This window comes from Papio anubis, chromosome 6, assembly GCF_008728515.1.
Source record: "Papio anubis isolate 15944 chromosome 6, Panubis1.0, whole genome shotgun sequence".
Classification (NCBI taxonomy): Eukaryota; Metazoa; Chordata; class Mammalia; order Primates; family Cercopithecidae; genus Papio; species Papio anubis.
Window position 1 is genome coordinate 38,158,129 of NC_044981.1, and position 21,234 is coordinate 38,179,362.

The 21,234-nt window shown below is 47.5% G+C and overlaps 1 protein-coding gene across 5 annotated transcripts in view; it reads left to right on the forward strand.

The window, feature by feature from the left end:
- Window positions 1–21,234, forward strand: part of DAAM2 (dishevelled associated activator of morphogenesis 2) — a 114,089-nt gene that overhangs the window by 16,648 nt on the left and 76,207 nt on the right. Inside the window, exon 1 of one of the 5 annotated variants that reach the window (XM_021937222.2) lies at window positions 9,816–13,104. The exons of 3 other annotated variants lie outside the window; for them this stretch is intronic. The gene's annotated coding sequence lies outside the window, so the exon portion shown is untranslated. Of the gene's footprint in view, window positions 1–9,815; window positions 13,105–17,101; window positions 18,229–21,234 lie in introns of those variants that run through there. One more of the 5 variants, XM_021937221.2, reaches the window with a different exon arrangement.

Consider the following 21,234-nt stretch of genomic DNA (forward strand, 5'->3'; position numbering starts at 1 on the left):
GCAGATCACGAGGTCAGGAGATCGAGACCATCCTGGCTAACACGGTGAAACCCCGTCTCTACCAAAAAAATACAAAAAACTAGCCGGGCATGGTGGTGGGCGCCTGTAGTCCCAGCTATTCGGGAGGCTGAGGCAGGAGAATGGCGTGAACCCGGGAGGCAGAGCTTGCAGTGAGCTGAGATCGCGCCACTGCACTCCAGCCTGGACGACAGAGCGAGACTCCGTCTCAAAAAAAAAAAAAAAGAAACCTGGTCTGAGCCCAATTCAAGTGACATACACTGTGCTGGCCCTGAGGGCCCTTGTCCTTGTTATGTGGCCTTTGTCCTTGACCCAGTCTGTGAACGTTAACTGTCAGTTCAGCAGCAGTGAACCCCTTATCGGGTTGGCATGGTGCTTGCACTGGGGAGTAAAGTTGGGGGTGGCTTTCCTTCCTGCATCCTGCTTATTTATATATCATAGAATTCACCTTAATTAAAAGACAAAAATCTCATGAAACTGGGACTTGTTTGAGTAAATCCTGGGAGCATGGTTGCTCTAAGAATGTGTATGGTCGTCTCTGTCAGTCAGGCTCCAGGCAGGAAGCAGTTGGCACTCCCAGAAGAGTTTGATGGATAAGAGTTTAATGAGAAGGCTATTTACAGAAGAGGGAGTAGAGAGATGTTGACACAGTCAGGAAGGAGCAGCACCAGGAAGCTGTTAGCGCTCCTCTACCTGAAGGTGTGAGAGCAAGGAGTGGTGTCGCCGGAGCTCTGCCTGCTGGAGCTGTGCAGGAGGGACCACTTTGCAGGAGCTGTGGACCCAGAGGGACACAGCCTCTGCTAGACTCATGGCTTAGCAGAAAGGAAATGGGGGAGTGAGCACTCCAGAATTTCAGGGGACTTGGCACCTCCCTGAGTTTCTTAATTTACCTAGTTCATTGCTGTTCCCTGACCAACCTCACAGGCCTCAGTTCTTTGGCTCTCATTCATGTTTCATTAAAGTCACGTGCCAGGGCTGCTTATAGACCTGGCTATCTGCTTGGTTTCTTCTAGCTGGGGAATGGTGAAATGTTCAGGAGGAAAGAAATCTCAAGAGGTCATCTATTACAGCATTTTCCAAACTGCCTTTGATAGAATACTAGGTTCTCACAATGGTTGTCCTAGGGAAAAAGAAAGTTCTGTGGTTTAAGAAATTTAAGCAGCCCTTTTCCATCTCCCCTACTTTCCCCCCAGAGAGCCACAGTGCTCAGAGAAGCACTGCAGTGAAAAAACAAAAACAAAAAACACCCTAGTTTTACGATGTCTAAACTAGCACTTCTCAGTTTATCTAAAGGGACTTTTTTCCATGGTATACCCCACAGAACGAATGTTTTGAGGTTTGTATCAGAATTTATATTCAGCTATAGCCACATGGAACAGAAACCTGGCCAGAGTTTTCTGTCAGCTGGGGTTCTTTATTGTTCTTACACAACCAGTTCAGCAGACACACTCGAGAGCTGGTAGGGTGGTTCCACAGTGCCATCAGGGACCCAGACTCCCTCTCTCTCTCTTTCTTCAGCCTTCTTTAGAATGGAACCTTTGTCTTTGTGCTCATTGCCTCGTGGTTACGATGTGGCTGCATCACCTCCATCTTCAATCTGCATTCCAGGCAGGAAGAAAGAAAATGACAACGCACAAAAAGTGCATGCCAGCTACTTCTGGTCTCTTTAACAAGCTTCTCTGAAAGTCCTGCCCATACACGTCAAAATTCTGTTAAATAGAGGTTCCAAACTGCAATGGAGTCTGAGGGGAAGCTGAACATTTTAAAATTGGGCATGTTGCTGCTGCAAACAAAAGCAGGGGCGCATTCATTGGAAGAAAGAAGAAGAGACCAGACATTAGGTGAACAATGAGCATCATGTGTCACATCGATCAAACCTTTGTTTCTCTCTTCAGCAGGCTGATTCTAAAATCTTCTCAGATAAAATAAAAACAAACAAAAACCTATGTGATCAATAGAGAAAACAAATTCTAAGCAACAGGCCACTTGGTATGGCAGAGTCTGTGTAGAAAGTACTACTGGTGTCCCGCGCAGACCCCCCGGTTGCTGTGGGTGCTCCAGCTAACGGTTCGCACCTGTGTGGATTGCCCTTGGGTCGTCCATCCCCCCCTACCCAGAGCTACCTGGAAGTTACACTCAACTGCCCCACCCCAGCCCACCTCTCCCCTGCATTCTGTGACCAATGACTCACTAGGAAAGGGGAAAAGCCCCACTTCTTCTTGCCCCTTAGAGGGACAAATGTGTCTCAGTTCAAGTCACCCTTCAGAGTTCCTTACAGGATGAGGCTGAAGTTAAACCTCACGTGAAACCACATTCTTTCCCAGATCCCTCCCCCTCCGATCCCCGCCTTTTCCTATTCCTCTCATTCCCTTTCTGTTTCCTCCCGAGAGCTCAGTTTCACCAAATCACACATATACCCACCCTGTCCGAGGCTCTGCTTCTAGGAAATCCAATCTAAAATGTCCTGGGTCAAGCAGGCTGCTTTTTATTACATCCTAAGGGAAGGGATCTAAAACTCTTCCCCTCAGCCCAGTTTGTGGCCGCTGGTGGGCTTTGGCTTGGCCTGGGTGTTGTGGAGGCAGCTCCTCATTCCACCCTGATGATGGCTGTGGGACCACTCCTTGCCAAGTCCTCAGATGTGTTTGGGGAGGCCTCATGACAAGGCATTTAGCACAAGGGGTCCAGCGTTGTCTCCTCAAAGCAGATGTTCTTAGAAACTTTGATTTGCATTTGTAAGCCTGTAAACTGAAGGGACTGTGTGTGTGTGTGTGTGTGTGTGTGTGTGTGTGTGTGTGTGTGTGATTTTCTATCTTGTGGCAATGGCAGCTGGGTATTTATAGCTGGATCTTCAGGGCCATTCTCACGTGGCTAAAGCAAATGAAAACCTCATGTAGATGTTGTTTTGTTTTCTCTCTCCGCCTTCGCCATTGCAAGCACTCCAGTTCTTAAACCCTTATTGTTGTAACTAGAGCCACCCTGAGCATCCCTGCGATGGAGGGGTTATGTACATTGACTATTTCAGGACAAAGTGCCTGTTCTCCTTCAGGCAGGCCACAGAGTAAAGGAGGGGACTTTTGGGGAGAGCTTGTGGGCAACACCAAAAGGCACCCCCACCCGGCACCCTCCTCTCTGGAACATCTGCCTGGATTTACCCCATGGAATGTGGATTCCTTAAATCACCTCATGATCCCTTTACATAAATGAGCTCCTTTGGAAGAAAACTGTTTTCTTTTTCCCTTGTTTTTCTGTATTCTGAAGTCTTTTATGTCTGGGTTTGGCCTTCTCTGTTAGACTGAGAACACCCTGGGGGCCATGGTCTGTTTGCCCAGGTTACTAGAGCTCTTGGCAGGGGATGTTGTAGGGTGGATTTGAGGAGGGTGGCAGGCACTCAGCCCCTGGCTTTCTCCAGGATGACTTGAGAACTCCTAGAGCTCCTTAGACACCAAAGTTGGATGGTCTGCCTAATGTTTACTGAGAAGCCAGTCCCCTTCCTGACAGTTGAGGGAACTGAGGACCCAGGGCCCCTGTAGACTCTCTGTGATTTCATTCTGATGACCTGGAACCCACACATTGACTCTCTGGACTTAAGCCCTGAGGCTACAGAGGATTTGTATCTGGAGCACAGGGCAGGGTGCATAGCTCAAACCTGCCAGAACTAACAAAGGCCCTCAAAGAGCGTGTGAGGAGGGGAATATAAGCCTAGTTCCTGTGGCCCCCAGGAGCTAGGTCTTCCACTCTCTGGCCAGACCCACAGCGGTCAGACCTTCTACAGCTGTTCTTCTATGAAGGGCTTTATACACTCCTACTCTTCAACTTCAAATTCAAATTCTCTAATACCTACCATGTATGGAGAGCCCATTATGTGCCAGACACCGGGCTAAGCCCTTGCGCATTTCAGCACATCTCATACTAACAGCTGCAAAGTGGGTATTATCCCATTTTATAGAAGAGGAAATTGAGGTTCTGAGAATTTAGTCAACTTGCCTAAAGTCGCACATCTAGTCTGTGGCACAGAGGGGATTTCAAGTAAGGTGTGCCTGACCCTAGGACCTGTGCTTTCTGTACTGTACCCTGCAGGTCCCAACCATTTCACTTCATGATGAACTTGACAATCGACTATACCTGAGTTCTGCTTTGTTATAACTCTCTGGCCTCCACAAACACTCAGTATCCCCTGCTTCCCCACTCTGCCCCTGTCAGCCTTCTATTCTTAGTGTGGATGGTGACCTCTGACTGTAGGGTCAGCAGGTAGCTTTTGGAGTGCCTGTAACTCAAACAATTTAATCTGACATCTCAATCCTGCCACCCTCCCCTCTGTTGCAAACACACCCTCAACTCCCTTTTCCTGCCTGCCTCGTCCTCCTCCAGCTCCTGTGAGTTCTAGAGGGTTTCCAAACCTAGGATAGAGCCAGCAATTCATTAGTCTTTGTCCTGTTTCCAAGAATCCCAAATATACAAGAATTCCTCATTGAAAAGCCAAGCATTCTTGGGGGAAAGTGTGTGTCACCAAGAAAGCACGATTCCTCACATTGGGAAATGGGATCGTAGTCCAGTCCAGGAAAATAAGTGTAGATTTCAGTGCCAGATGGAAGTGGATTGGCTCTCCCTGACACCTCCCCTCCCCAGCCACCCACCCCTCACAAACCACAACCGGGGAGCTTGCCTTCCCAGTTCATCTGAGGGCACTAACCGGATGACATTTTCCTCTGGAGACAGAAGGAAAGAAGAGGCAGATTGGGGTGTGTGTGTGTGTGTGTGTGTGTGTGTGTGTATGCACAGTTCTCCTCACCTACAGGCCACTTTCTGTGCAGTTCCTTTTGGCATGGACCACTTACTGCATGAAGAGCCCTCTAGTGAGTTTTTGGGGTGAGGGTGGATCCCCAAGAGTGAGTCATAGTCAATGAGTCTGACTGTTCTTCCACTAGGAGGAAGCATCTCCCCCCACGTTGGGCCAGCTCAGCTTACCAGAATATCTAAGGTAAATGAATAGGAAATCTGCTAAAAAGCATTTAGAAAGCAACCTCTTATGGCTGCGTTATGCAAATTCATAGGCTAGAAACAGAACAGGCACCAAGAGGAAGCACGTGAGCTGAGTGAGCAGAGTGTGTGTGGAGTGGGTTATAATCAAGAAAAGCTTTAGGAGAATATGAAGTTGCTTTTTAAAAAAAAAAAAAAATTCCCTCCTTTATTATAAAAGAAACATGGATTTATTATACAAAATACACAGAAGACAAAAATAAAATTAGTTTATGAGCCCATCACAGGGCACTGAAAAGAGACTTCGATCTTTCTGTTCCTCTGCCCCCTTTCCCGCAGCTTCCTACCTGGCCACAAACCACACTTAGAGAATCTGACTTCCCAGTTCACTTAACATTTGGCAATTGATGTTTCCAGTTTTTTTCCTCCACATATATTGTAAAAGTATGGTTGAGTATATATTGTATGTGCAGATGTTAGACAGTTTTGTATTGTGGTTTTATCTGCTGCTTAGTATTACCCACTTTGTAAATGAGATGAGTCCAGTGAGGTGTGGAAAAGGGTCATGACCACTGTTTGGTAGAGAGGAAACTGAGAACTGGGGGAAAGGGGCCCTAAAAGACCAGCTGATACCCTGTGGGACGGAGGATCTTTTAAATCAAGTCTGTGGGCTGCATGCAGCCCAGGATGGCTTTGAATGAGGGCCAACAAAAATTCATAAAATTTCTTAAAACGTTATGAGATTTTTGCAAGGTTTTATTTTATTTTTTAATTTAATTTAATTTTTTAAAAATTTTAGCTCATCAGCTGTCGTTAGTGTTAGTGTATTTTATGTGTGGCCCAAGATAATTCTTCTTCTTCCAGTGTGGCCCAGGGAAGCCAAAAGATTGCACGCCCTGTTTTAAATGATAGAAGATGAAGAGCATCTAAACTTCAACCTCCCAGCTCCTATATGCGTTGGGAGCTGTAACAAAGTCAGCCTCACCTTTGACCTTGGATTGGTTTCCCTAGCCACAGATGGAGCTCTGATGCCATTGTTGGGGTTGGCGTTGGGTGGGCACTGTGGTGAGCACTTCACATACAACTGATTGTCACACCTCTGAGACTCAGGTGGTGAGTTCCTCCGTTTTACAGATTTGGAAATTAAGGTTTAGAATAGCTACGGACCTGAAGTAAAATCCATGTGACACAGCAGAATAGCTGCGATTCAGATGTGTTCGTCTTTCTCCTAACCACTGTCCTAGGCAGCTTCTAGTTCCATGAAAGAGAACGTCTCCTGATTCCTCACTTCTTGCTAAGCCTTTCTGGATTGACTCACCAAAGAACAAGGGGTACCCTCCCAGCAGTTCTAGGGAGGGGAGGTTGAGGAGGGAACTCAAATGCCTGAGCCCTGCTATATGGAGTGTGTATCAAGGAGACTTGAGAAAATAAGTAACTTCAGCGTCTATTCTCACCATGTGGCTCTTCCTCCAGGAAGTTTTCCGGGTTGAATTCCACTGGGTACTCATCCGTCTCCTCCTCCATTCTCTTCAGCATTAGCCAGATTCAATTCAGAGCCACTCAGTCATTGATATTGTGACCAGATGTCCCCCGAGGAGCCCTGTCTTTGAGATTCAGAATAAATTAGCTGAATCTCACTGCCACAAACGTAGGGCAGTGGTTCTCAAGTTGTGGAACCTTAGACCAGCAGTGTCAGTATCACCTGTGAACTCGTTAGAAATGTACTTCCCTGGGCTCTGCCCAAGGCTCCTGGATCAAGCTCTAGGGGTGCAGCCCAGCGGTTTGTGTCTTATCAAGCTCACATGGTGATTATGGTGCACACTGAAGCCTGGGAAATGCTGGTCTAGAGATTCCAAAATAAGTGGTGGTGGCTTATATTGTTCACCTCTGGCTCTGAGTTCCTATTTCCATTGAATTCGTTAAGATTATTAACTACCCCTAGGTGACAAGCATGGTGGCCCAGAAATTAACAATATGAACTCTGGAGCCAGAGTGCTGAGATTTAAATTCTGTCTCTAAGGCTTACTCATTGTATGGGTGTCCCTGAGCGAGTGGCATAAATTCCCTCTGTTGCAGACCTCTTATCCCTCATATGAAATAATAATGTTATTTCCCACAGGGCAGCTGTGAGCATTCAATGAGGCTGTGTCTGTTAAGTATTAAATACTTAAACAGTGCCTTGCACATAGCAAGCCCACAGGAAACATTAACTCTCATTGGTTTCATGCAAACCATGAACTCTTCTGCACTGTGTTGACCCAGATGTGAAATTACTCCCATACCCCTGGTTTACACACACACACACACACACACACACACACACACACACCATTTACACAAGGCTTCGTGAATGCGGTGAACTTTAAGGAGGTCTGGGGAGACCGAGGGTATTTGTATTACAAAAATTTAGAATTGAATACTGGATAACCTTATTCTAAAAGAGATTGCTTGGCCAAAGGTTATGTCATTTGGTCTTCTTCCTCCTCTCTCCCTTGGTGCTCACCAGCAGCTCACTCAAACAGGTCCCCCTCTTTATTATTTTGAGTAATTCAGCTATCTTTATTCTCCAGCCCCACTCCTCAGTTCACTTTGCAAATCCAAAGACAACTTCTAAAGAACGGACCTTCTACCCTGATTCTCATGCTGGATTCCTCCCTCATAGAAAAAAGAGAGTAGCAATGAAGATTCATTTTTCCTACTGACATGAACTGTGGTACCTCTCAGGATGCTTTAGTGATAGTCAGTTTTGGTTTTTCTCTATAGGTGTATGAATCAAATGTTGTATTTTTTTCCAATAAATACGTGAGAAAGAATTTGATCTAGGAGTCTGGGGCAGAGCCCAAGGCTGAGCATTTCTAACATGTTCACAGATAATGCTGATACTGCTGGCCTGAGGTGCCACAGTTTGACCGCAATGTATTTTTCTGCAATGGGGCATATTGCTCTATAAATGTTCCTCTGCTCTTGTTCTAAACCTTCACACCCTCATAACGAGGGATTTGATCACAGTCACAGGTTCTCAAACTTGATACTAGCCCACATAATTCTTGGTTGGGGTGGGCTATCCTTTGTATTATAGGAGGCTTATTAGCACCCTTAGCCTCTACCCAGTAGATCCCAGTAACATTTACTAGTTATGAGAACCACAAAACATCTCCAGACATTGCCAAATGTCTCTGGGGGTAAGGGGTGTGATGGGGAGCCACCTCCAGTTTTGAGAGCTGCTGGTCTAAGCTAAATATTTCCTGTGATAGTTCAAGTCCATTATATTTTATTGTACCCCACACTTTGTAGACTATTTAAGTTCAGGGGCCTGGATTTATTCATTGAGAAGAAAGGTGTGGAGGAGTCCCAGCAGCCTCTGGGTCCCCCTTGATTTCCAAGGAGAATCATCAACACTTTGTGACTGCATTTTCTCAAAGGCTTCACACTTAACCCATCTGTAATGGAGCCAAGGACATCCATGTCTGTTTCCAGTACCGTCTCTAGTCCTGTTGACCCTCCCCATGTGGCGGGAAACTTCATAGGAACTAGGGAATGGCCTTTGGTTTTTGGCTTATAAATACTCATCATCACATTTCTCTTACTGAGAACTTTTTTAGAATCATGTTTAACATTCTTGTTGCCGTAGTGGAAACTTTTGTTCTTTGGAGGGCTTCCCATCCTAGGCCCAGGTCAGATTCTTCAGCTGAGCTCTGAACATTTTCTGGGGAAGTTTCAGCAGTGAGATTGTACCTCTGATGCACTTACACAACCATGGTTGGATTCTGGGTTAAGACTTCCAGGATCCCAAGATAGACAACAGGGAAGCTGTGCAGCTGGAGGAAGGCTGTGTGTCCGGGAGTCTTTCTGGGAGGCCAGGATCAAAATCCTTTTATGGTACTATTGCTTTTCTGGGTTTCTTTCCTAGCCCCCTAATGTCTTAAATCTAAGATAAACAATGAGCGCTTCAGTCAGTATAAGATTAGGCTTAATAGCACACCAACTCCAAATTTCAGTGACCTAAAACAACACAGGTTTATTTCTTACTCATGCTATCTGTCTGTAGTGGGTCAACAGAGGGGCTCTGCTTGTTATGGTCCCTTAGGAACTGAGGCTGGCAGAACAGGCCTTGTCTTCAATGTTGAAAGCTGCTGTGCTAAAGGAAAAGGGAGTCTGGTCCTCACAGTTGAAAGCTCTAGACCACTAATGATGCTTGTTTTTGTCAGGGTTCTATAGTGAAACAGAACCAATAGGACCTCTCTCTACATATATCTGGATTTGTTTTAAGGAATGGGCTCCCATGATTGTGAGACTGGTAAGTCCAAAATCTGCAGGGCATGCCAGCATGCTGGAGACCCAGGAAAGAGCTGATGTTGCAGCTCAAGACTGAAGGCAGTCTGGGGATAGAGTTCCCTTCACTGGGGGACCTCGGTCATTTTCTCTGAAGGCCTCCAACTGATTGAATGAGGCCTACTCACATTATAGAGGGTAATCTGCTTTACTCAGAGTCTACTGATTTAAGTGTTCATGTCATGTAAAAAAAAAAAAAAAAAAAAAAAAAAAAAACCAAAAAATCTGGCTGGGCATGGTGGCTCACGCCTGTAATCCTAGTAATTTGGGAGGTCGGAGTGGGTGGATCACCTGAGGTCAGGAGTTTGAGACCAGCCTGGCCAACATGGTGAAACCCCATCTCTACTAAAAATACAAAACTTAGCTGGGCATGATGGCACATGCCTGTAGTCCCAAGCTATTTGGGAGGCTGAGGCAGGAGAATCACTTGAACCTGGGAGGCGGAGGGTGCAGTGAGCCGAGATCATGCCACTGCACTCCAGCCTGGGTGACAAAGTGAAACTCTGTCTCCAAAACAAAAAAAACCAAAAAACCCCACAGCAACCTTTATACTGGTGTTTGACCAAATACCTGCTCCCGTGGCCAAATTGACATACAAAATTAACCCTTATGACACTCACCTTCTATTTTCAGTGAGTGCACCAAAATTAGTCACATGGCCCCACCCAACACAAGTACCCAGGAAGTACAATCCACTGTGTGCAATTGGGGGTGGGGACCAACAGTATTTGACTAAACATCAATAACTGGCACAACTATAAATTATTTTATCTGAGGATGAAAGAAAGTATTAATCTGTGGTATTTTCATGTTAATGCATTCTACTAACACAATGCAGAAATAGTGTTAGATTTAGCTCTTACCTGCTCAATTCATTCGTAGGGGAGCTCATGGAAGAATGTGGGTTGTAGCGTGGCTTGGCCTCCAGGGTGACTAAATTTGAACACTGTTACTGAACATCTTCCTCTGTTATACTTCTGTATTGTTTTCTTTATAACATGTTTTCTGTGTGTGATGTTGCAGTTAAAGCCCATTTGTGTGCTATGTAATTGAAGAATGCCTTGCAATTAATTTGGCCTTTGTGACATCCTTTTAGTATAAACTCTTTAGTTTCCTTTTTCTTGCTTGGATCGGAATCATCGAAAAGGGCTCAGGAGCCAGCTGTCGCTCTGTGTCTTCTGCTACTGAGTCACTGTGTTTCTGACAAGTCCCTCCCGAGTTTGGGCCCTCGTTTCCCTGTCTAGAGTGGGGTTGAGCAATGTGATTTCTAAGGTTCCTTCTGGCTCTGACATTCTGTGTGCCTTTGTTCCACACCCTCTCTCAGTGATGCCAGTGCCAGGAGGTACAGCCCTGGGGATGTGTAACAGGGTTTTCCTCCATAAAACTGGCAGAATTGTTCTGGGTTCTTTTTTGAAAATGTGGCCCCTCATCAGTGCTCTGGCCATTTTGCATGCACTAGCTCACAGAGAATGCGGCCTGCACCCCAGCTAGTGAGCATCATCATCATCATCTCTGTGCCCACTGGTGCTCGGCTTGGCTGGAGGAAGCTGAGGACAAGAGGATGTTAGGTTGGAGCACGGGGAGGCCTGTGGAAGGCAGGTAGGGGGGGTAGAGTCTGGCCCAGCTGAAAATGGGCTTGGGGAGCCTGGCCAGTCCTTCAAGTCCATCTGGGCAAACCTAGTCTTCAAAGGGCAGAGTTACAAGGACCTCAAACGCTACTTACCTCCTCCAGTACTAACATTTGACACATCTAATGCCCATTCATTGTTGTGAAGTTCGAATGAGGTAACTCATGAGGAAGGGCCCGCAGAACTAAACACACTCTCAAACAGAATTACGATCATGTGCTGCCTGACTCCACACAATTTTAGTGCTAGTTGCTGGGGACAGAAAAGTGAAAAAAAGATGCTCAGTTAATTAGCATACAATGTGATGCCACCTCTAACAACAGATTTTGGATGATGTCTTAGTTCAAGCTGCTCTAACAAAATACCATAGATTGGGTGACTCACACAGCAAACACTTATTTCTCACAGTTCTGGAGGCTGGAAAGTCAAGATCCAGGCACTGGCAGATTTGACGTCTGGTGGTTCAGCCTTCTCACTGTGTCCTCACATGGCAGATAGGGTGAGACAGCTCTCTGGGGTCTCTTTTATAAGGGCATGAATCCTGTTCAGGGGAGCTCCACCCTCATGACCTAATCATCTCCCAAAGGTCCCGCCTACACATAGCATCAGATAGGGAATTCTGCCTCAACCTAGGAATTTTGAGAGGACACATTCAGTCCATAGCAATGGGCAAAGCTTGTGGGAGTGCAGAGGAGGGAGTTTTTAAACTTTCAACACTCTGCTCATGGGGGTGGAAGCCTCCATAGCAGCACTGACAGTTTAACCTGGTCTGGAAAGATGGCAAAGACTGCACAGGCGGAGGGAAGGGGCATCCTAGCCTGAGCGAGTGGTAGCATGCTGGAAAGGCTTATGGAAACCTCTGGTAATCTGGCCTGGTGGCTGGGTGGGGTGGGTCGCACCATGTGGGGGAAGCTGCAGAGGGAGCTGGTGATCAAATTAGGAAAGGTCTTGGATAATGTATGAGGAGCCTGGACTTCACTGAATTTTTCAATTACCAGGTTTTAAAAAACTTTTTATTTCAATTTTGGCTGAAGGAAGAAGCGATTGCTTTAATTTTATTTAAAACCTGCCTGTGGATCTATAATAGGCAAAACTTAACTCAAATAGATTTAATCATAGTGTTGCTGCACTGTCCTGTTAATTTTGCTACTCTCCTTCCTCTTAGAGCTTCCGTGTAGAATACATTTATCTTCTTGCTCTAGTCTTGTCTTGGTTGAAATACTGGAGTGAGAGATAGAAAGTGGAATCTGTATTTTTTTCTCTTTATACAGAATAATGCTTATTTTAGAATGTGGAAAATACAAAAACTGTAAAGATGAAAAAAGAAATTTACCCTCCTGACAAGGTTGGTAGAAGATGAGTGGTTGAGCTCCAGTAGAATCAGTTTTGTTGAAATCCTAACTTTTTCACGTATTACCTGTAAGACCTTGGCAATTTACTAGCTCCAGGCCTCAGTTTCCTCATCCATAAAATGGGAATGATAATCACAGTACCTACCTCCGGAAGTTCCTATGGGGACTAAATCAGTTTCTTCATGCAAAGCACTTAGGACAGTGCTGTGTACATAGTAAATAAATAATATTTCTTATGGGTTATTGCAACACCCTCTGGGTGAGTTCAGCCCTGGAGCTGGAGCTACAGGAGGACAGCTTCCCCTGGGGAAGGGTCTTTCTGCCTCCATGTTCCACATCAGGAAAGTGGAGAAGCTTGTGGAGGCTAGTGCCGGTCACGGACTAGTGTGTGTTCAGAGTTTTTCCCTAGAGGATGCTGGCTCATCTTCCCTTGCTCCTTCCTTTCTAGCATTTCCACTCCCCTTGGGCTCTTGGGGCAGGCTGTGCCTTTAAGAAAGACAGCCACACATGCTGCTCCTGACAGTGGCCCTGCCTCCCTTGCTGGATGCCTTGCTGGGCTGTGGCTGGGACCCTCCTGGGCTAGATTTTAGTACTGAAGCCTCCAGAGGAGGAGGCACTGCTTCAAATCAAGCACACCCCACCCCAGGAATCCATGCCCACAGAAGGACTCCCTGTCTGCAGCTCCCTGCTGTGGACCTGGGCTCCCAGTGCCCAGCTCTGGGACATCAGAAGATAATTCTTGAGGACTGAGCTCAGGATCCCTAAAAAGAAAGTTGGAAAATAGCTGGATAAACTTGGTAAGTGAAAGAAAGCCACGTTACATCCTCTTCCTTGGATTGATGATTTCTGATTTGGGGTTGAGTTCTGGTGACTCTTGCCAATGGTATCCGATGGGCAAATGTGAGAAGGAGGAGACAGAGGTGGGGGCTGGGATCCCCAGTGGGTAGCGAGTCTTGAACTTGGAGATAGGCCCCCCGCTTCTGGTGGTTGTCAACCCTCAGCCAGGGAGGTGGGGGTTGACATCTGAACGTAGCTGGAGCTTGGCCCAAGGCGTGGAGATCCGGGAGGGGCAAATGTCAGATTTCTCCCTCATTTGGGAAAAACGAAGTGCGGTCAGTGAGTGCTGTTTGTGAAGATGCCAGAGACCAATGACATTTGCAGTCTGAGGGTAAAATGAGTGACCCTGTGAGTCTATCTCAGCAGGAGACTCAGACCAATTCCTCTTCTTCCTATAGGGTCAGGGGACAGACCAGGCCTGGGCCCCAAGAGGTCTGCGTTGTCTCCTTGGATTGAGGCGGTTGCCCATGAGCAGCAGCAGACAGTGTCGTAGTGGGAGGAGGCAGGTCTGCCAAGGGCAGGGAAGAATGGAGAGCCTGTTACTGCTGAAGCCTGGGAACGCTGCCTCGGGGGAGGCCCACGCTCCCCAGAGCTGGAGTGAGAAGGAATGGGAAGAGAAGTCTGCAGCAGGGGGATGGGCTCAGCCAGCACCCCCACCCTCTGCAGAGCAGATGCCCCCTTGCCCCATTTCCTGTGGCATGGACACAGGTGAGCTTCCTGGCCTTGAATGCTCAGGTACAGTTTGGAGGGCTGAGGTCTGCAACACAGAGGTGGCCTCCCATGGAGGAGGCAGGAGATGCTAGAAGCCTCAGCCCCTGGCACTCACCCGAGGCCAGGGTTTCCAGATCAGAGACGCTTTCTGCTAAATTATGCTTCAACAGATGTTTTCTGTGTTCCTACTTGTGCCAGGCTTTGTGCTGGGGATTTACCAAAATATAATGTGGCATGATGGAATAGGGAGGGTGCACAGAGCTGGAAAGATATTTTAGATGTGAGATTAAAGCCATTTTTGAAAAGTAACAATAATAGTTGCTATTTATTCTGTACCTTGAATGCACCAATCACTCTGCTAAAGGCTTTGCATCTCATTTAATTCTTGCAGTAGTTTATTGACTCGTGACTAATTTTGTAGATTTCACAGATGAAGAAACTAAGGCTCATAGATTAAGGACCTTTCCTTAAAGATGCAGGGCTGGTAAATGGCAGAGCCAGGATGAGCCTCTTAATTCATCTAACCATTCATTCATTTGTGTGTTCAACAAAGTTGAATTGCTGGTCTGCTGTGTGGCAGCCATTGTAGAGGGCAGTCAGGACACAGCTGGGATAGGGAGGGGTCCAGGGCAACCTAACTCTGTAGCCTGGGTCCTCATCCCTAGCCAGAGCCCTTCACACTGGGCCCCAGAGACCCCTGGGAACATTACGTGAATGTTTTCCCTAAGGTCTGAGACTCTGCTTGAGAATGTGCTTTTCCTTGAGAAATGTTTCTTTGTTTTCATTTTAATGAAAATACTCTAAAAATTGGAGGCATTTATTCTGAATCATCTGAATGACCACCATGTAACCTACTGTTGGCATGTGATTTTAGTCCCCAGGTTTGTGTTTCTGTGCAAGTGGGCACCGAGTGGTTTCCTAAAATGATAGTTTTTAACTTTTAATGCTTTGTTTCTCAAACTGGGCTCTACATTGTGTGCTTCAAAGGCCCAAAGATTTAAGGAAGGCTACATCGACCGATTCCATTGCAGGAAGGGAGAGGTGCAGTATGGGTGTCCCAAGAGGAAATGGTTCAACATCCCCCTCTCCTGGGGGATGAAGAAAACTGAGGGGTTTAGGTTGGGGCAAAGCAGCTTGGGGGTTCTGAATCTTCTAACCTCCTGGTCTCCAAGCTCAGGATGGACCTAGGCCAGAGACTCAGAGAGGAACAGGCAAGTCAGGAAAAAGGAAGGCCCCGGAGTTCGGATTGGGGTGCTCTGCTCTGACATAGCATCTCTGACCTCCAGCAAACTTGCTCCTTTCTGGGCCTTTGCAGATGGGACGACTTGTGCCGGGAAGGGGAAGTGCGGGGCCTCCCGGGAACACTTTGCCGCTTCCTCCCAAAGAGGGATGTTTTCTGGTCATTCAGAACTTCTGACCTCTCTTGAGGCCCGGCTGTTAGGTGAGAAGGCCATGGCGTGATCCCTGGTGTAGGGAACCGTGCATGCGACTTGGGCCCCAGCACCCTGGGGGCATGCAGGGCTGTATCATGCTAGCCTGGTGCCTTGGCCCCTAGATGGGGCTGCGCAATCAGCATCCTTTCTGGATCAGACGTCCTGCCAGTCCAGGAGGCTGGAGGTGGCAGACTCAGGACCCTGCTTCTCCATCCTCTTCCATCTCCTTTCCCTCCTCTCCCTACTGGGGTTTTGGGTCTTGCTGTCATCCCTGCTTTTGAATGATGCTCCATTGCATCTCCACTCTCTGGTTACTGTCCCTCAGCTGGGCTCTGGGTGGTCATTCTGGTCATCTTTTCTCCAGACTCCACTCTACCCTTTTCTGTCTTCTACATTAGGAGTTAGCGAACATTATCTGCAAAGGTCTTGAGAGTAAATATTTCAGCTCTGGGGGCCTTCTGTGCTACACATTAGCAATTTGTTCCTCATTTTATCTCCTCAAGAGCAGGAGTCAAGAGAACTTGGCTATCTCTGCAGCCTTCCCTGCCCCCAGCTCCATGCCTGCTGGGCAGTAGGCACTCAGGAAGTATTGCTGGCGTAAATCCCAGTGACCTCTCCCCATCCCCCTAGAGCCCATGCCCCAGCACGGGGCTTCTTGGGGTCTAGCTGTGCCATTTTGGGAAATCAGGATCTGGTCACCTGTTGGTTGCTGTGGCATCCTGTAGCTAAATCCATCTCTGGCCCTGTAACCTGAACCGGCCCCAGGCCCTGTGCTCCAGGATCGAGTGTCTCTGTTTGTTTTGACATCCCATGTGGGGCATTAGAGATCCAGATTTCAAAGCAAGAATTTTTTCTAGCAGCCGTTGAAGGCCAGGCCCCTGCCAGCTCCCGGACTCCCATGTTAGCATTTTCAGTTAATTAAGAAAACAAACCCCACATCCCTGACAGGGGTGGTTCTCCCGATTCAGGACAGAGGACTTTGCATCAGCATAGCATGCAGGAGAGGCTGGCCAGCTCCTACAGGCAAGACGAGCTGAGGGAGGCAGATGTTTGAGCTGGAGAGGACCCACTGGTGCCTTCCCAGCAAGAGCAGGTGCCACAGAAGTCGCATGGTTGGGAAGCCAGCTCCGGGCAGGGTCCAGAGCATGGAATTTCTGTTCCTCTTTCCCCCTCCAGGGTGCATTCATCATGGGTGAGGGCGTGGGGAAAGGCCAGCAGGGTGAGAATAGCACGGGGAGACACAAAAAGACTTTCTTGGGACTTGCCAGGCTTCCTCTCCAGAGCCAGGTTATCCCAGCGGTCTAGCTCTTGGAGGAGAATGATGAGAGGTGACCTGGGGTGGCTTTAGAGGGGCCCAGGTAGCTGACCTGCCAGCCGCCAAGGGGGAGCCTGATCAGAGAGGCTGCTTAGCCATGCAGGGCCTCAGTGTGAATTTAAGAAGGGTCTTTGTTAGGCTGGGTGTGGTGGCTCATGCATGTAATCTCAGCACTTTGGGAGGCCAAGGCGGGAAGATCACCTGAGGTCAGGAGTTTGAAACCAGCCTGGCCAACATGGGGAAACTCTGTCTCTACTAAAAATACAAAAATTAGCCAGGCGTGGTGGCAGGCGTCTATAGTCTCAGCTACTGAGGAGACTGAGGCAGGAGAATTGCTTGAACCCGGGAGGTGGAGGTTGCAGTGAGCTGAGATTGCCACTGCAATCCAGCCTGGGCAGCAGAGCGAGACTATGTTTCAAAACAAAACAAAACAAAACAAAAAACAAGGTTGGGGGTTGGGTGGGGGGGACTTTGTTTCTTAAAGGAAACATAGTTAAGCATAATCCTGTAAAGTGGCCCAGCTCTGCCAGTGTGTGTGTGTCGGGCACTGTCCTGAGCCTGGCTGTGCATTCACACACACCATCACCGTCTCACCTGATCACATACTCTCTCTGTGGCACCAGGGATAAGATGTGCCCTTCCCCTGCTCCCACCATGGCTGTGATTGGGCAGGTGGGAATTGGACTCTGGGAGTGGAGGGAGCATAAGTGGGACTGGTTTTCTGCAGCCCGATATCTGTACTGAGTGTACTCTCTCCCAGGCGGGCAAGCCCTGCAGGCAAGGTGGGCTCATACATCTCCTTGGATGTGGGATTCTCTAGCAGTTCACAGCCTGCACACTACATGCAGTGGTCCTGGTACCTCTTGGTTAGAATGGAATAGAAGGGAGACCCAGTCCTGCTCTACCATTGCTAAATGGCCCAGCACACATTATTTGGGCTTTGTGAACCTCTAATTTCTAATGGGAAATGGGGATGAGGTTCACATTTTACGTGTCCCCATGGTGCAGGTGTGTTGGCAAATATGAGATAAGGCATATTTCATGCCTGGTGCAGTGAACCTGGCCTTCTTCCCCTTCAGACATGTGTCTTGGTCCAGCCTGCTGGCTTGGGATGTGGCTGCCTTAAAAGATAGTGGGGAGAAATGATAAACACACGGCTGGCATCTGCTCAGCTCAGGAGAAGAGCCCTGGGGAAGAAGCGATTGTGCGGCCTGCTCCTGGTCTCTCGTATAACTAGTTCAAATAACTGCCAGTTAGTAGCAGATTTTTAAAAAATTTTTATTTTACTTTTGAGGGTCTTCTCCTTACCTGCTGGGACTCTGGGGGCTCCCTACTGTGAGTACTTTGTGATTCACAGCACAAGCCCACAGCGAGGGACTGGGGCTATTCTAGGAAAGCAAGTCTCAAAAGGTGAGCATCCCTGTGGTGTTCTAAAGCTGGGGAGAAGCCACTTGGGGTTTTGGGGGACTCTCGACTCCTTCTCTTTCTCTCTTTTTCATTTCCAGTGGAATCCTCAGGTAATCGGTTGTGTAGCTGATACGACCAATAACTCCCCTTTCCTGGAGAACATAACCAGTTTGCCTCCTGAGCCTCCTGAAATTCTCGAATCCCTGGACACCAGGCTGGTTTGTTTGCTTTTCTCCTTTTGCCGATGATTTTTTTCACTTCATGTTAGGACTGTTTGCACACAAAAATTAAGAAAAATGTACATAAAAAATCAGATGTGAAATGTGAAAAAGCATACTAATGGTAGGCAAATAATAATAATTAGTATGCATAGTCACAGGTTTCTGTAACTTCAGCTTGGCAAATCCAAATCTCTTGGAATGACTGTCAGGAGCACCTTCCCTTTTTAAGGAGAAGTTTCTAAGTACTCTCCAGGCTTCAAAGAGAAAATCTGAGGTAAGGAAATCAGGAGAAGTTGGGAGTTCATTTCTGGAGTATTTGGGAATATTTAAAGAGAAAGACTGTGTCACTTGGATCCTAGCAGGGCTCACAATACTTAGGGGAAATATTCATGAATGCATCTTGGCTAAGATTTTTGGAATTTTTAATTTTTGTTTTTATATTGCACTTTTGTAGTTGTTGTTCCCAGTTCAGTAGAAACTCAGGAGAAACCAGGAAGCAAAGCAGGATTTGTCTGCGACTATTTTATGGTGGGAGAGAGAGTTCTGTGCTGTGAATTTGAGAACTGGGTTCTAGACATGGCTGTGGCATGAGTTTGCTGTGGGTCCTGAGGCAAGTAGCCTGCTTCTTGGACCTCAGCTTTCTTGCCTGCGAAAGGGTCTTGAAATGGTAGCCACCTTCGTTCTCAATATCTTGTGCATCCCAGCAGCTGTGTGAGAGGCCTCCTGCAGATCGTGGAGGAGAAAGGAGGAGTTGAGTCCATTCACACACAGGTGGAGGGTGTGACATCCCAAGAGGGGAAGGCACAGCTATCCAGGAGTTGAAAGGGGCACTCTTTTTCAGAGTCTGATTATTGGGTCTGGGTTTGTGGAATGGTGCTTGTTCTCCCCAGGGAATGGTGGCCCTCACTCACGGCTTGGCTCTGTGCGTGTGGGCTCGTGGAGGTGCCCCTGGGCCTGGTAGGATGCGGAGACCTGGGCTTCGGAAACAGTGGCTGGAGGATTCTTCTCCCTGACTCTTTTCCTTGGGGTCCTCATGCCTGGATTACTCTTCAGGGTCTCTGTCTTTGTGTGACGTGTGATACCCCTTGACCCCCTCGGTCTGAGAATGGATTCTCTTAATGGATCAAAGGGGAATTTAGAAAATCCCAAAGCCAGTTTCAGAATTCAAGGGGTATAGACCCTTCATGTCTGAGCCCTGGACTACTTCTCAGGTCATCTCCTTACCAGCTGCCCAAGCTCTGCCTGCCCTGCCGCTGACATTTCTAACTCTTGCCCTCGCCACTACCTGAAGGCTCATACCTGGGGAACGCCTAGCTGTCCTTCAAGACTCAGTCCAAAAATCACCACACCTGTAAAGTCTCTCTAACCCCTCCTCCTCCCCATCAATTTCAGGTAGGTAGGGCTCCCTCTCACCTCTGCTCCCACAGGCCTGTCCCTGATGAAGCACTGAGCACAGTGTTTGAAAACCACTGTTCTGTCTGACTGCTACTAGACTATTAGCTTCCAGAATGCAAAGCTCTGACTGGTTCAGTTTTGCATTTCTAGTATGTTTTAGTCCATTTGTGCCAATATTCCACACACTGGGTAATTGATAAACCAAAACAACATTTCTCATGGTTCTGGACTTTGGGAAGTGCAAGATCAAGGTGCCAGCAGGGTTGGTGTCTGGTGAGGGCTGCCCTCTGCTCCTAAGGTGGTGTTTTGTTGCTTCATAATGAAAAACTGTAAAGAGCATAGGTACTCCTTGCATTTTTGCTATTCATTCATGGAGCCAATATTTAATAAGGACCTACTATGCTTTAGCCCCGACAGTGGAACTATGCTATGGCTTGCATGTCTGTGTTCCTTCCCTTCCTCTGGAGGGAAAGAATGCTGTGTCCTTACATGACAGAAGGAACAGCAGGGCTAAAAGGGCTTAAGCTAATTGCCTCCAGCACCCCCTGCTTTTTTTTTTTTTTTTTTTTGAGACTGATTCTTGCTCTGTCGCCAGACTGGAGTACAGTGGCGTGATCTTGGCTCACTGCAGCCTCTACCTCCCGGATTCAAGCGATTCTCCTGCCTCAGCCTCCTGAGTGGCTGGGACTATAGGTGCATGCCACCACACCCGGCTAATTTTTGTATTTTTAGTAGAGGTGGGGTTTCACCATGTTGGCCTGGATGGTCTCAATCTCCTGACCTCATGATCTGCCCGCCTCTGCCTCCCGCCCTTTTATAAGACACTAATCCATTCATGAAGGTGGAGCCATCATGACATAATCACTTCCCAAAAAGCCCCACCCTTCACATTATTACAACAAAGATTATGTTTCAACATATGCATTTTGGAGGGAACACAGACACGTGAACCATAACATAGTTCCACTGGCAGGGGCTAACGCATAGTAGGTCTTTATTAAATATTGGCTGCATGAATGAATAGCAGAAATGCAAGGAGAATTTATGCTTTCTACAGTTTTTCTTTAAGAAGGAAGCAAGAATGGTTACTGTTTGGATAATTTACCCAGGGACCAGCTTCACGGGATGGTGTTTAAACAGATAAATCCAATTGGCATCTCTTCCTTGTATACGTTCGTTGACGACAGGGGCCTGGGGAGCAGGCTGCGTGTTCCACACAGCGTGTGTGGATGGGCCTGCACATGCGCCTGGGACTGGTTGTGGGTTGCAAGCACAGGATGATCCTGTTTTTCTGTAAATACCGAGCCACAAACATTGGCAGCGACTTTCTGGCCGTTGTCCTCAGTGGTGTGTGATTCTTGCGGCTTTTCCCAGGGTGTACCACAGGAGTGTGACAGTGGTGACCATCGATGGGGAGGCTGGCAGCACTCAGGGTGATGGGCAGAACCCCATGGTTGGTTCCCTCTAAAGATACCCATGTTGGAGGCTGAGTGACACCTTGTTTGGCACCAGTTGGAGAGTTTATAGCCTGTGAAGGTTCTTACACTTACCAAGAGGAAATTGGGCAATAGAAATTTATGTGAATGTCCATGGGATAAGAAAAAAGCA